The sequence below is a fragment of the Strix uralensis genome, chromosome 6 (assembly GCF_047716275.1).
Source record: "Strix uralensis isolate ZFMK-TIS-50842 chromosome 6, bStrUra1, whole genome shotgun sequence".
In the NCBI taxonomy this organism is placed as follows: Eukaryota; Metazoa; Chordata; class Aves; order Strigiformes; family Strigidae; genus Strix; species Strix uralensis.
The window spans coordinates 3,350,161-3,362,699 of NC_133977.1; the positions used below are offsets into that span (position 1 = coordinate 3,350,161).

Here is a 12,539-nt window from a genome sequence, read left to right on the forward strand (position 1 = left end):
TTCTACAAGGGAACAGAGAAACCCCAAGACGAAGCAATCTGTAACATCCACAGCCATGCCAGCACACCCACCAAATCAGTGCAATTCTTCCTCCTCTCTCAGTGGCTGGGTCAAAGAGGAAAAACTCTGGTCCAGGCTGAGCAGAAAAAGCACTGTTTGGTCTTTGTGGAGGTTTGAAGGAGATGCTTGTGCCAGGGACAGTGATGCCAGCTTGGGGGGCACAGGGCAAGGTAGGCTGGGAGGTGATGCTCTCCATGTCCCTTGGAGGAGCAGAAAACATGACACTGGAACCACAACAGTGAATGTGTTAGAGGCTTTTTTCTCTTTTACAGAACACTGCCCACCTTTTTGGGCCCTTTTGGGTTGGAAAAGTGGCATAATCAGAGCCTTTCTGTAATAAAAGCAGCCGGAGACATCTCCAGCACCACTGCATATCCTAAAAGAAACGGACAGATTTTTTTTTTTTCACTAGAGACAATCAACTCATGCCTCTTCTGGGCAGTTTTCTGCAGGGGGAAGAAAGGGGAGTGGGGGGCTGTTTATCCCCAGAGCCTCCATCAGCCCTTCTCCCGCAGGGCACCCCCTTTGCCACAGGGAGGTTCAGCTCTTAGGACACAGTAGTGGCTCTTTCCACCCGGCAAGGGGCCCTCAGCCCCAGAGGGTTTTCAAGGCATGACCCTTGAAAAACACATCCCAGGGCTGGATTAACCCTGTCCAACATGGAGATGCTTTATAAGCAGTTTTTGTAAAACAGGGAAGCTTTATAACTAGTCAAGGAGCTGATGGGACAGCTCTGGACGAAGCAAACAAATAGCATCGTCAGACAAATTTAAGTGATTTTGGCCAGACTCTTCTGGACAAAACCAGGTTGGCTCCGTTTGCTCCACTCCTGATTTTTACCCTTTTCAATGACGGGAGAAACAGAGGTTTCCGCTAAACCATTAAGAAAGCGGTGATTTCAAACAGCCAGGCAGATCTGACTGTACTCATTTGAATGGGCTTTTAGTAACCTTCAGAGACTGGCAATTCGGGTGATAAACCCGCTTTATGATCTGTTATTACCTGTGCTCTGCTCAGAGGCAGCAAAACTCATTACGGGCGTAAATGGCTGGAGCGCCCCCGTGTACCCATGCAGGCAATGTTTTAATGCTCTCCCTTTTCCAGCTTCTCAGAGATAAAAATACATTATTGGTAAAAAACAAAAGCCACAGAGTTAGCTGCCGGTTTTCTTCGTGGTCAGGCTTCTGTGCTTGAGGTTTTATTTTGCTGCTGATGTCCCATGGATGACTGTAGAAAATGCACTTAGTTTTTAGGAAGTCAGCCAGTATGGTACGCTTTCTGGTTTTTATTTAACTGCACATTAAATGTTCCCCTTTGCCCCAAGTTTTATTAAGAAGAAATTAAAGAGAGCCTTGTTAAGCTGGAAACACGGAAGAAAAACAGTCTATCCTGCTGGGCCAGAGAAACAGCCTCAGAATCAACCCTACAACATTAGCCTAGTTCTTCAGACTTGATATAATTATGAGCATCACAGTCTGCAAAGAGCACAGAAACTGCAGACATTCCTCCTGTAGAAAACTGGGGAGAAACAAAGGCTGAAAGGGACCTCAAAGTCCATCAAAACTCATAGCTGATACATGTCAGTGCAAGATGATCATGTTGGGCAATGGAGACCCCTCAATGGCCCTGCACAACCTCTCCCTGCTATTACAGCATTTACCCTGAAATAGAAAATGTTTCATATCTCTAGCAAGCAGAAATACCAAAGTCCACCAAGGTCCAAGCTAGCTTTCTTGACCATAGGGTATCACTCCAGAAAAGCTCAAGAAGCTGGTTCTGTGGAGGAGGCCTTCAAGAAATGATACACCAGAGGGTTTCCAAGGGTCTCAGAGGTCCATGGGCATGTGGTACGTAGTCCTGAGTGTCAGGGTATGCTCACATTCCCCACCGACTTTGCTTTTCCCATCTGTCCCAGTGTTTTGGCTCAACACCATGGTACAGCCAAAGGGCCATACATTGCATTTGGGCTTGAAGGTGCACGCTAGCACCCATAACCCACCATCACCTCCAGATGCTTCAAAAGCATGTTTCTGGTTTTTGGACCACATTATGCCTGGGACAAAGCCATGCAATCTGTCTGGTGCTCTAGGAAAGCGCAGCAATCTGTTGCTCTTGGTGGTGTTTCTCCACACCCTACCTGTGCTGGAGTTTCTCAGTGGAAGGAAGAGGTGCAGATTAACTCAGTATTAACTAATACCGAGAGCACCATCTGGTGGGCTGCGGGGCTGGATAATGCGGGTGGTCAGAGCTGGGGATGGGCTTGGGGCCTGAAAGCAACCCAGAAGTTTATCTGGCCAAGCCATCGAATGGTTGTGGTCCACCTGGTCCGGCTTCCCGCAGCCACCAGCTGGCAGCTTCAAGGAGAAGGTGGAAATAATCCCCGCGGTGGCGGTTAGCAAACAGTACATCTTCCTGCCTTTAAACGGATAGAACTTGATGTGCTTCTTGAAGTGTGGAGAAATCCCTAACTGGGATGACTTAGCTGCTACCATAAATATCTATCCTTTCTTTGAATATGGATAAAATCTTAACATCAGTTATATTGTGGCAATGAGTTCCATGGGGTTTTGATTTAAATATATATATATGAATATGTGTATTTCTCTTTCATATATATAAAAATATATATCCATTTAAGTTGACTGATATTCAACATTACCATCTGTAGCCTTTCCCTGTGACTTATCAGGGCCTGAGTTACTTGGACCAGCCACGATATTGCTGGTCCTCATGGTTTTGTCCAGAGCCCTGTGACAGCCTATTAACTCTTGCAAAGACCTTTCATTTACTGTGCTGAACAAAACCTAAAAAAGGTGACCTTTAAAACGCAGATGAACCCCATGCAAATCATGCACCATTTTTAAAACCTCAATCTTTTCATTCACCTTTCAGCATAACCCCTCAGCTCTGTGTGCTTTGGGGTGGGAGACATCCTCCCAAGATGTTATACGGCTTTTGCCAGGCAGCTGATCCTCTTTCTACTGGTATGAAAGCAAGTCAAAGATACTCCTCAGATTTGGAGGTCCTTCACCTGCCCCATTCACTGCTGGCCATGGGTCTGACTGAGAGGTCCCTCCTTTAGTTGATCCAGCACCATAAGGGATGAACTAACCCAGTCATTTTTTTTATGCTATTATCATACAAATTTTGATCCATCAATGTGTTTCTTATATTCAAGCTGTCAGGGAACATGTCTTTCTACATGCATGTGCAATTTGGTGCAAATTAGGGGCCTCAGCTTGAGGGGAGCACTTGAGCAGGGCTGCAATAGGAAGAGTACAATAACAATAAAGATTTTGTGAGGTCTCGAGCTGTTGCCAGCCTCGGGGGGAGAAGCTCTTGCTTCTCTGAGCTGAACTTTTATCCCCAGACTCTGTCCATCTGATTTCCATTAAAATATCCTCCAAGCAAAGGTGAAAACAATCAGACTTATTAAGCAATTTTACCCGAGCCTCAGCTTTCTGCTTCCCTTGCCCATGGGGTGCCTTGTCGGGCTGGCAGCGATGGGTGAATGATGGCAAGTTTTTTTAGAAAATAAACAAAGGTGTTTGCTGTGGTCTGCTCTGCTCCTGCACCTGCAAGAGGTGAAAGAGATGTTGGCAGAAGTTTGACTGAAGACATAAGTGAATATAACCCACAAATTTGTTATATCTTAATGGGATGGCATTGCTGAGCAAGTGTTGTGACTATCTCTGGGGCTCTGCAGAACAAGTCAGGTGATGTTCTGTAACATGCTTACACTGAATTTTATTATCATTACTTGTTGTGTTTCTATCTACACAGCCATCAGATACTTTATAGAATTATAATTAATTTGAATTATTCAATAACAGGGGTAGCTCATGGTATTTTATCCTCAGTATCAGTGCTGTTTTTCTTAAATCAAACATGAAGAGAAAGATTAGTACCAAGGGAGTTTGCAGCCGTGCCCCTCTGGGATGCTTTTCCGTTGGTTCTCTGTGCTGGTTGGTTCCCAGAGCTTGCTGCTCCATCCTCTGTTTGTGTCCTCCTCGGTGCTTACCCTCTGTATGCCCTTCTCTCAGCTGAGGCAGCATGAGACCAGTTCCCACATTTTCTCAAAAGAAAAATCTCATAAGAAAACACATGAGAATTTTCTCATAGTTTTCATACCGTAGCAGGTGGAAATGTGCAAACTGTGTGGAAAAAAAGCCAGCTGGGTGGACCCAACTCTGTTGTCAAAGTGTCAAAAGCTAGTTAATAGAAACTCCTACTGTTGCTCTTCTTGAGTAAACACTCCCAAGGGCTGTGCTGCCAATAGCAAACAAGTCACGCTCGAGAAACACTCGCTAGCGGGAGCCTTGGGCAGATTTCCCAACCTAGATGTGGGTTTTCCCCTTCGGGCGGAGAGTCATGGGAAGCACTAAAAGTGCTTCATGGAGATTTTCAAGTCTTTGCCCTCTTGCAAGCAAGGTCTTGGTGGAGTCCCAACCCCTTGCACAACCCACCCCTGGGTTTGCTTTTCCAAGTGTGAGCAAACGTTTTCCTGGAGGTGTACCAAGGTCTTCCCTAGGACAGGGGCAAATCTCTACCTCTCCTCCTCTTCCCCAAACCCACACCAGTGTGCTTGGACTGCCATCGCCGTCATTGTCGCTCTGTCCTCAATGGCCATGCAAAAGCTCCATGTGCATAGTGCCATCACTGTATTTTCCCAGCGTTAAGACCCTGTTAAGGTAAAACCATCCCCATGCAGCCACGCTGCTGCAGGTGCTGCTCCCCAGCATTCCGGTGTGCTTGCTGCAGCAGGGTGTTGACTCCGCTGTATTTTGAAATGAATGGAAGAAATCAGAGTTGTGTTCCACACCAGTATCTTGGCCACAACCCCTTATTTTCTTCCATGCCAACAGTTTGGTATCATCAGAGACGTATGTGGGAAAATGGATGCTTTGGTTAAAATCGCTGGCTATTGATGCCAGCCTGATGCTGTTGAAGCAGGCTTTGACTTCTGGTGGTGTGCCCTTGCAACGCCTCCCCAGCAGCTACTTGTCATCCTCTCGGAGGAAACTAGGAGTGTGGACACAACACCGCTGCGCTGCAATTCAGTGAGCCAAAATAGCGAAAATCCCTCATGCAGATGAGTTTTTCCCCGTGATGTTCCCCTTCCCCCCCCAGCCCCTGCCCTTTTCTGTGGGCTCTGAATTGCAGCACCTGCTTGCTTCAGCTGCTGTGATTAAAACTGGAAAAGAAAATGATCAGTGAGGCTTGCTTTCTTCTCCCCAAACAATACCCAAAATCTCCTGAAACTGGCATGCTCTGTACAAAAACCTCTGCATTAATAAGCGTGCCTTTGGACCCTAAGAAATGTCTTTTGTGTGGGGTTCTCCTTGCATTTTAATAAGCCTGGCTTTTTACAAAGACGCTCCCCCAAAAAAGAGAGAAACAGACACACGCACAAAGACAAATTTCATTAGGCTCTAATCTCCTTTCTGACAAATACGCTCCTGCCGATCTCTAAGCCCTTTCAGCCCAGCAATGTTGTTTTGGTTTTGTTTTTTTTTTTTTTATCTTGTTGTTGTTTTGTTCCCCACCAAAATAAAACTTGTCCCAGGAGGGGACCCTGGTGCAAAACGCTGGGTACCATCATTAAACGCAGTGATGCTGAAATGAATAACACTACTTTTTTTTCCTTCTTAAAGGTGTGAAGTTGTTAATGAGGTGTCCCACGTGGTAGAAACCCAGAAAATCCTTTGATTAAAACCAGTCCAAGTAGCAAAGGCTGAATTATTTGTACTTGGTCCCTTTGAGGTATGGTAGTGGCAGTGGTTGGGGGGGAGGAAAAGATGAGAAATAACATATGCTGGGCAGTGGGTTTGTTCAAATTGGCAGTGCAGTTTAAGGTAATGTCTAGAAAAGGGAGGGCGTTGTTAAATGTCATCAGCGCTTGATACTGTATAAATAGAGATGCTGGCAGGAGGATTTCTTTGAAATGCAGCATTTTGGGGGCGGGGGAAACTTAGCGAAATGTCTTAGGTCAGCATTATGGCAGCAAGACTGTGCCGCCCTCTGGCAGGGCAGATTTTCTGTCAGGATGGAGGGAGATCAGGGTGTTAGTCCGCACATCTGTATATTGCCTGAAGTGGTATCAGCTCCCTCGCTGCAGGGTGAGTTGTACAGCAAGGGCTCAGTCATACACAGTGCCATGATGGGGCTGGTGTGAATTCCCTCAGGAAATTGTTCCCAGTGGCACTCAGGGTCCAATCTTTGAACTCAGATCCTCAGAACTAAGGGTTTGGTTTTCTGTTGTCATCTTCTATTTAAGTTAGGTCCCCAAATCTCGTGTTTTCCCAAGCTCTGAAGACTTTGGCTGTAAGGTCCCGTACCTACAGTCACACCAAGGAGCTTTCCCTTGCTCTCTGCTTTGCAATTACTCACCTGCACAGTACAAGCTCTTTAACTCTGTTTTATTCTCACTTTGATCAGTGGAAATATGGGTCCACCACGTGTATATAGGAAGTGCAAAGAAGAGATGAGCACGCTTGGACTGCTGAGGTGCAGAACTGATGCAAAACCAGCATGAAAAAGAAATTGCAGTGGAAGGAGCAAAACACCCAATTCAAACTATCTAGCACTGCGTTGCCGGAGGAGTTCACATTTTTGGCTGGCAGCCCACCAGAACATTCCTGGCATAGCTGCTCTGGCTCCAGGGGTGTTTAGTTGCTTTTGGGTCCAGGCATTTTGGCTGGCTGTGCTGGACTCCTATGCTTGGAAAATCCAGGGCAGGGTGAGAAGCCAGGTCATGGGTGTCCGGGCACTTTTGAGGAAGGCAAGATGCTGTGGCTTTGGGATCTTGAAGGCTGATGAAGAGTCAGTACCCTGTCCTGAAGGAAATGCCCCCTGGGCACCCCAGAGCAGGCAGGGGACCACGTACCCTGCGGCAGCTGCCAGCCTCAGGCATCCACAGGGATGGAGCCAGGAGAAGGAGCTAGCGATGACCAGCTGTCCAACGGGAGCAGCCAGGAAAGAAAAACAGCCCCTGTTTTTCTCGCCTTTGGCTGTCGAGGCTCAAACACACTTAGCAAGTTTCCAAGCCTTAGCGGAGCTTCAGCGGGTGCTGGCAGCTGCCTGCACTTGCGTGGGTCCCCACCCCAGCCCCGCTGCATGTCAGGCTGACAAAAGCTTTCGTTGGGAGCAGGGAAGGGCACACAGGCAGCCGGCTGGCAGACAGCAACTCATCCGGCTGCTACAGTGCCATCACTCCCGTGGGCATTTGGGTGTAGCTCCAGGGTCCCCCCGGCTCAACTCTGTGTGGATAATATGGCATGTAAAGGCTGTCACATCAGCTGTCTCTGGAGCCCAGCCATCAAAAAAGCAGCCCCCTGGCCAGGAAACATCGCAGCTCCAACCCTTGCCTTGCAGGGCTGGCGTCTGTGGTCCCCAGGGTTTGGCGGAAAATGGTTTTCATGCCCTGCAAAAATGTTGTAATTGCAGACAGTCTGTCCAGCCCGCAAGGAATTCACAGTCTGAAAAATATCCACAACCTCTCCCACCCGAAACGAGAGGAAAGGCGTGTCAAGGATGCATAACCCAATGACTGAGACAGTGCTGGGCTGCACGCTGGCATGGCCACAAAGGGCCTGGGCGATGCCAGGGATGGTAACCTTCTGCCTGAAAAGCCGGGTAACCGAGGTGGCAGCAGCATGGGTGCTCAGGGTCTTCGCTGTGGAGGTTAAAGCACATCTATAGCTCCACAGGGCCTTTAAATGGAGCCAAGAGCTGCACAGAGGTGGATACTCCCCACTCTGACAGCGGTGTTCTCCTGATCAGAGAGCTGAGGGGGCATAAAAACAACTGGATTTTTGCAATGCTTGGGAAAACAACCCTCATTAATTCACACACTGAAAAGAAACCCCCTGCACGAGAGGGAGTAGGATGGCCAAGCTCCCCACCACCCCACCAGTGCTTCTCTGCACTGCTGCTTTCCAGCCCTGATGGAAAGGTGCAGCAAGACTCTATCGAACCCCAAGTTACGTTTAGCATTGATTAATTTACATTTAAAAATTAAAAAAAAAGAAAATGAAAAACCCAGCTAGGACTGTGAGATTCCCCTGTCCTTGGGGGACAGGTTCGGATCAGAAGTGTGAGGTCCTCCGCCTCTTTGTGCCTCCTGGTCTGTGTCCAGAGGATGCTCCCGGCCATTCAGCAGGAGGGGGACACAGCTGCAATTCTGCAAGGTCTTCCCAGAGGAAACTTTCTGACTACTCGTGTAGAGAAAAATTGGGAAAAAGTCTGATAATTTCAAGTATTTTTGAGCGCAAACTTTTTTGGAGGAGTTTCATTGGTGCAGGAAGTATTTGGTCACCTAAGAGATTTCCTGCACATCGTTTGTCTTCTGATTGAATACTCTGGCTTCATTCCATAGCTGTTAGTGCACGCAGCCATTTTTTTCTTCTCAGTCAAAAAGGAGTAAAACCAGTCATGCACCTTAATATTTCTGTACCAGCTTAGAGGTGGGCTTCTGCACAGGTGAAATAAAGCAGGGGATGCAGCGAGTGGGGAGGTCTTGAAATTTGCCACGTTTGCTGTAGCAGAGACTCCTTCAAATGTGACAACCAACTGCTGCTAGCAAAAATCTTGTTTGGAATCACTTCATCGCTGCAAGCAGTGTAAAGTTCAAAGGGGAAAATAAACCCAACCAAATTATCTGGTGATCTTTGGGCAAACAGTCAGACAGAAGACTTGCAGGACTTTTGAGCTTGAAAGCTCATCTGGTTATTTTATCCAGTGACATCATTTGGGCTAAAGAAAGATGTACCCCTCTCTGTAAATGCTCAACGCTCGGCTATGCAGATTATAATAACACTGCTTTAAATGTGGAAGATAGCAAAGACTTCCAAGGAGAACATAGTGAATGCATTTGAAAAATTGCCCATCGCTTATAAACGCAGAAACTTTTTGTGAATCATCTTTAAGAGGAGAAAAGCTGTTAGATACCTTCTTCACCTCCCTGCAACCCGATAGTGTGATCTCCTTCATGCTATACAGGGCAATAGTAAATCTGTAAAATGTGAATTAAACATCAGGAAGATTTTGGGAGAAAAATCCCAGCACTAAACATCTGTTCCTGGGTTTCCTGTGGCCAGAAGGGATAGGTCAGGCTTAGCTGGAGTCAAAGTGACTTTTGCATCCTGCTCCTCCACGCAGCTCTGCACAAGCTCAGCTTTGAGCGGGCAGATGGTCTGCGCTCTTCAAATTAAACACATGTAGGAGCTCTGCAAGGATCCGTTTTGAGCTAAAGCAAACAACAGGTTCTGGGCCAGACCTCAAAAAACCAAATGAATAAGCTTCTGCCCTGATGGCTGCCTTTACATTTAGGTGAAAACGATGTACAGAAATGGCACATTGCTGTGCACAGCCATTGCTATCAGGAGAAAATAACTACCTGTCCTTACCCAGCTACCAGGCTAGGTTTTAATGGAGCCTCTGTGGGGAGGTCAAAGACTCCCCGTTGGAGAGATTATTATGGAATAAATCAGAGCAGCTCCAAGCAAGCAGATTTTTTCCATTAGCTAGGGCACAGCAGAGAGATCGGGTATCACGCGTTCTGTCCTGCCTCGCCTGCAAGGGAGGGTGGAGGAAGAGTGCACCAAAACACGTGTCTTCTCTGGAAAACTGCGGTGGACACAGAGTTAAAAAAAAAAAGGAAGTTTTTCAGCTAGGAATGATTTACTGGAAAATGGACATTGGATGTAAACTTCTCTTCCGTCTGCCCTGTCTATAAAGTGATCTTCCACATGCTCATCTTTGGGAAGATTTTACGAGAGTATGTTGCAGTCTGGGCTTTGCTCACAAGTTCTTCACTGCCGGGCTGATCAGCATCCCTTTCACTCCAAGAAATTTGGGGAGGGGTGGAGGGGAGGAGGGGAGGAAGAGGAACAATTCCTCAGTCTCTGGAGAAGCCAGGGTTGTGTCACACCTTGTCGGAGACGTTGGGAGCCCCTTTTTGGGAGGGGAGCAAGGGCAGGCTGGGGGATCCTACACAGAGCACCATCCTCAAGTGGGTAAGTGCCTTTATCTTGGGGTGAATTGCCCACTTTAAGGGGTCATTTGAGCTGTGATTCAGGAAAGAGTGATTTGCCCCATCTCTACCCGGCTGATCACTGACAATAAAACTTCTGCTGTGAGGATGCACTTCATTTTAGGCAGGACCAAGGTGGTCTGGTTGGAGCCACAAAACCAGTCACTGCTGCTGAGAGGTGCTGGTTTCCCTGGGAAATTTGGGGTTATGCCATGGTCCTTGGGAAATGTAAGCTAAATTGGAAGAGGAATAAACTGGAAGAACAATAAAAGCGAGGGAATGGAGCAAAGGGTAAACAGAGCAAGAATCATGCATAATGTTTCCCTGAATCTGGCTCTGAAAGGCATCTAAATATATCAAATATTGAAAACTTTAATTCGTCCAGTATAAACAACAACAAAGTGTTGTGTTTATTTTTCCCTGCCTGGCAGAGAAATAGGAAAAAATTCCTTTTGGATCCCACAGGCAAATTAAGGACAGGATGAAACTCTGCCCCACGTGGTGGCATGGCCCTTCTTAACCTTTCAGGATGCTCAGGGTGGAGGCTGGATACGGCCCTGTTGAGCTCAGATTCCCAGTTTATGCTAGTTTGGCTGGGATGTGGCTGGGAATATCTGAGCATCTGCAGAGCTGCTCCTGCCAGCATGGCCTTAAAGGAGCACAGAACCAAACCCACCCTATATCTTTAGCAGACCCTTTTACGGCTGCAACTCAGGCTAGAGTTTTCTCCTTACCAAAGGAGCGTGGAGCTGAGCAAATTTGTGGCAATAACATCTGGCTGCTCTGACCAGCTGTAAGATTTTTAACTGTGTGTGGTTGTCCATGAGAACTGGAAAGACCCTGCCCCAAACTGCATCTACTCAGGGTTATAATAAGGGTGGGGTTTTTTTGGTATCTTGAGGAGGGCAGTGGAAGTACAGCAGGGACCAGGAAAGGCAGCTGAAACCATGGAGGGGATGGAGCTCTTCCAAGAGGGACTGAAATGCTGGGGCTACCCAGTCTGGGGAGAATGATGGATGTTTGAAAATCATGACAGCAGTGAGAAAAGAAAATGGTGGAATACTGCTTCCTCGATAGGTGGAGGCAGGAGCTGGGGCTGCTGGAGGCATCTGAGAGGAAGGGCAGTGGAGAGAAGCAGGGTTCATGGACCACCCAAACCAGCATCTCCTATTGACGTTGGGAGACTGAGAGCTGGGCTACGTGGGCCCTTGGGTTGGCAGGGACAGTAGGGTATTTCCCATGTTGTTAAGTCCTCAAGCCTGAGATGGCCTCTATCTTTTTGAATGCTGAAAGTCAGACGTCTTAGCACTCACTTTCCAAACTTTGGTGATTCTTCATGTTTCAAAGGCCCCCCCTGAAGCCCTGTAAGGTATTCATAGTACCATGCCATGAGCAGTTATCCTCCCAGTATTATATATGGGGAGACATAGATAGAGGCTTCTCCAGGCACTAATTCCCCAGAACAAAGCCTTTCTCTGCCTATCTCCACTGACCCAGCTTACGAATTTTAGTAGGTCATTGGCTGGAAAAATGTCTCCCAGCCTTCATCCTCTTCCTCATCCTACCACCCCTGAGGTATTGAGCTGTTTAGCCCCAAACCCTCTGCTTTGGGGCTGGGGTCTGTAACCCTGATCAATAACTGGGTGTAAGTCCTCCTTATGCAGTCGATGACTTTGGGCACCGATGCTTAACATGTTGCCCATCTGCAGAGGGTCCAGCTGGGCAGAACCCCAGGGCTGAGCCTGGTTGACTTGTGGTAAATGCAGAAGAAAGGGGCTGATTTGCAGGGAGGATTTCATCACACAGCTAGTCCACGGTAAATGTTAAAGTCCTCATGCTGTGTGGTTAATAAAAACTCCCTTGATAGAGGCAGAGCTTAAAAAATTAATCGGATTAGATTGCAAAGACCAAGAACTAATGTGATACAGCAGAAACGTGGGAGTGGAGAAAAAGCTCCTTAGCTGGTAAAAATGGGGGTGGAATAATAAGAGTTTACACCCAAAACCTTTTTCTCCTCTCAGCCGAAATGTTTTGGCTTTTGCAATAGCCTTCGTCCTCTAAAGCCAAGGGTATGTGAAAGAAGGAGCCGCCAGCAGAAGCCTGTGACCTGCTGTGGATACAGCTGGGTAAAGAAATCCCTAAAAGATGAATGCAAGAATTTGAAGGTCTTCTTGTGTCAGCTATTTCTGATGTCCGAGAGTTGATGGTGGGAACTCTACCTTGATATTTCCGGCATATCTGAAGTGGGGAGGAAAGTGTTTAGGAACAGAAGAACTGCTGCTGTAAAATACAGAACATCGTGTATGAATCATGTTTGCAGTAGTGCAGATGTTAGTGTGTTAATAAAGTTGGAAGAAATTTATAATTCTTGTGAACTCCTCATTCCAGTAGGATGAATTCAGCCTTGGAATAAACTACCAGGTGGAGATAAACAGCCAACAGCCAA

At 47.1% G+C, this 12,539-nt stretch overlaps 1 long non-coding RNA gene across 1 annotated transcript in view; it reads left to right on the forward strand.

Moving 5' to 3' along the window:
* Positions 1-12,294, forward strand: part of LOC141944931 (uncharacterized) — a 61,808-nt gene extending 49,514 nt beyond the window's left edge. Inside the window, exon 4 of the long non-coding RNA XR_012629369.1 lies at positions 12,141-12,294. This is a non-coding gene — a long non-coding RNA (uncharacterized LOC141944931). The remainder of the gene's footprint in view (positions 1-12,140) is intronic.
* Positions 12,295-12,539: the final 245 nt, after the last annotated feature.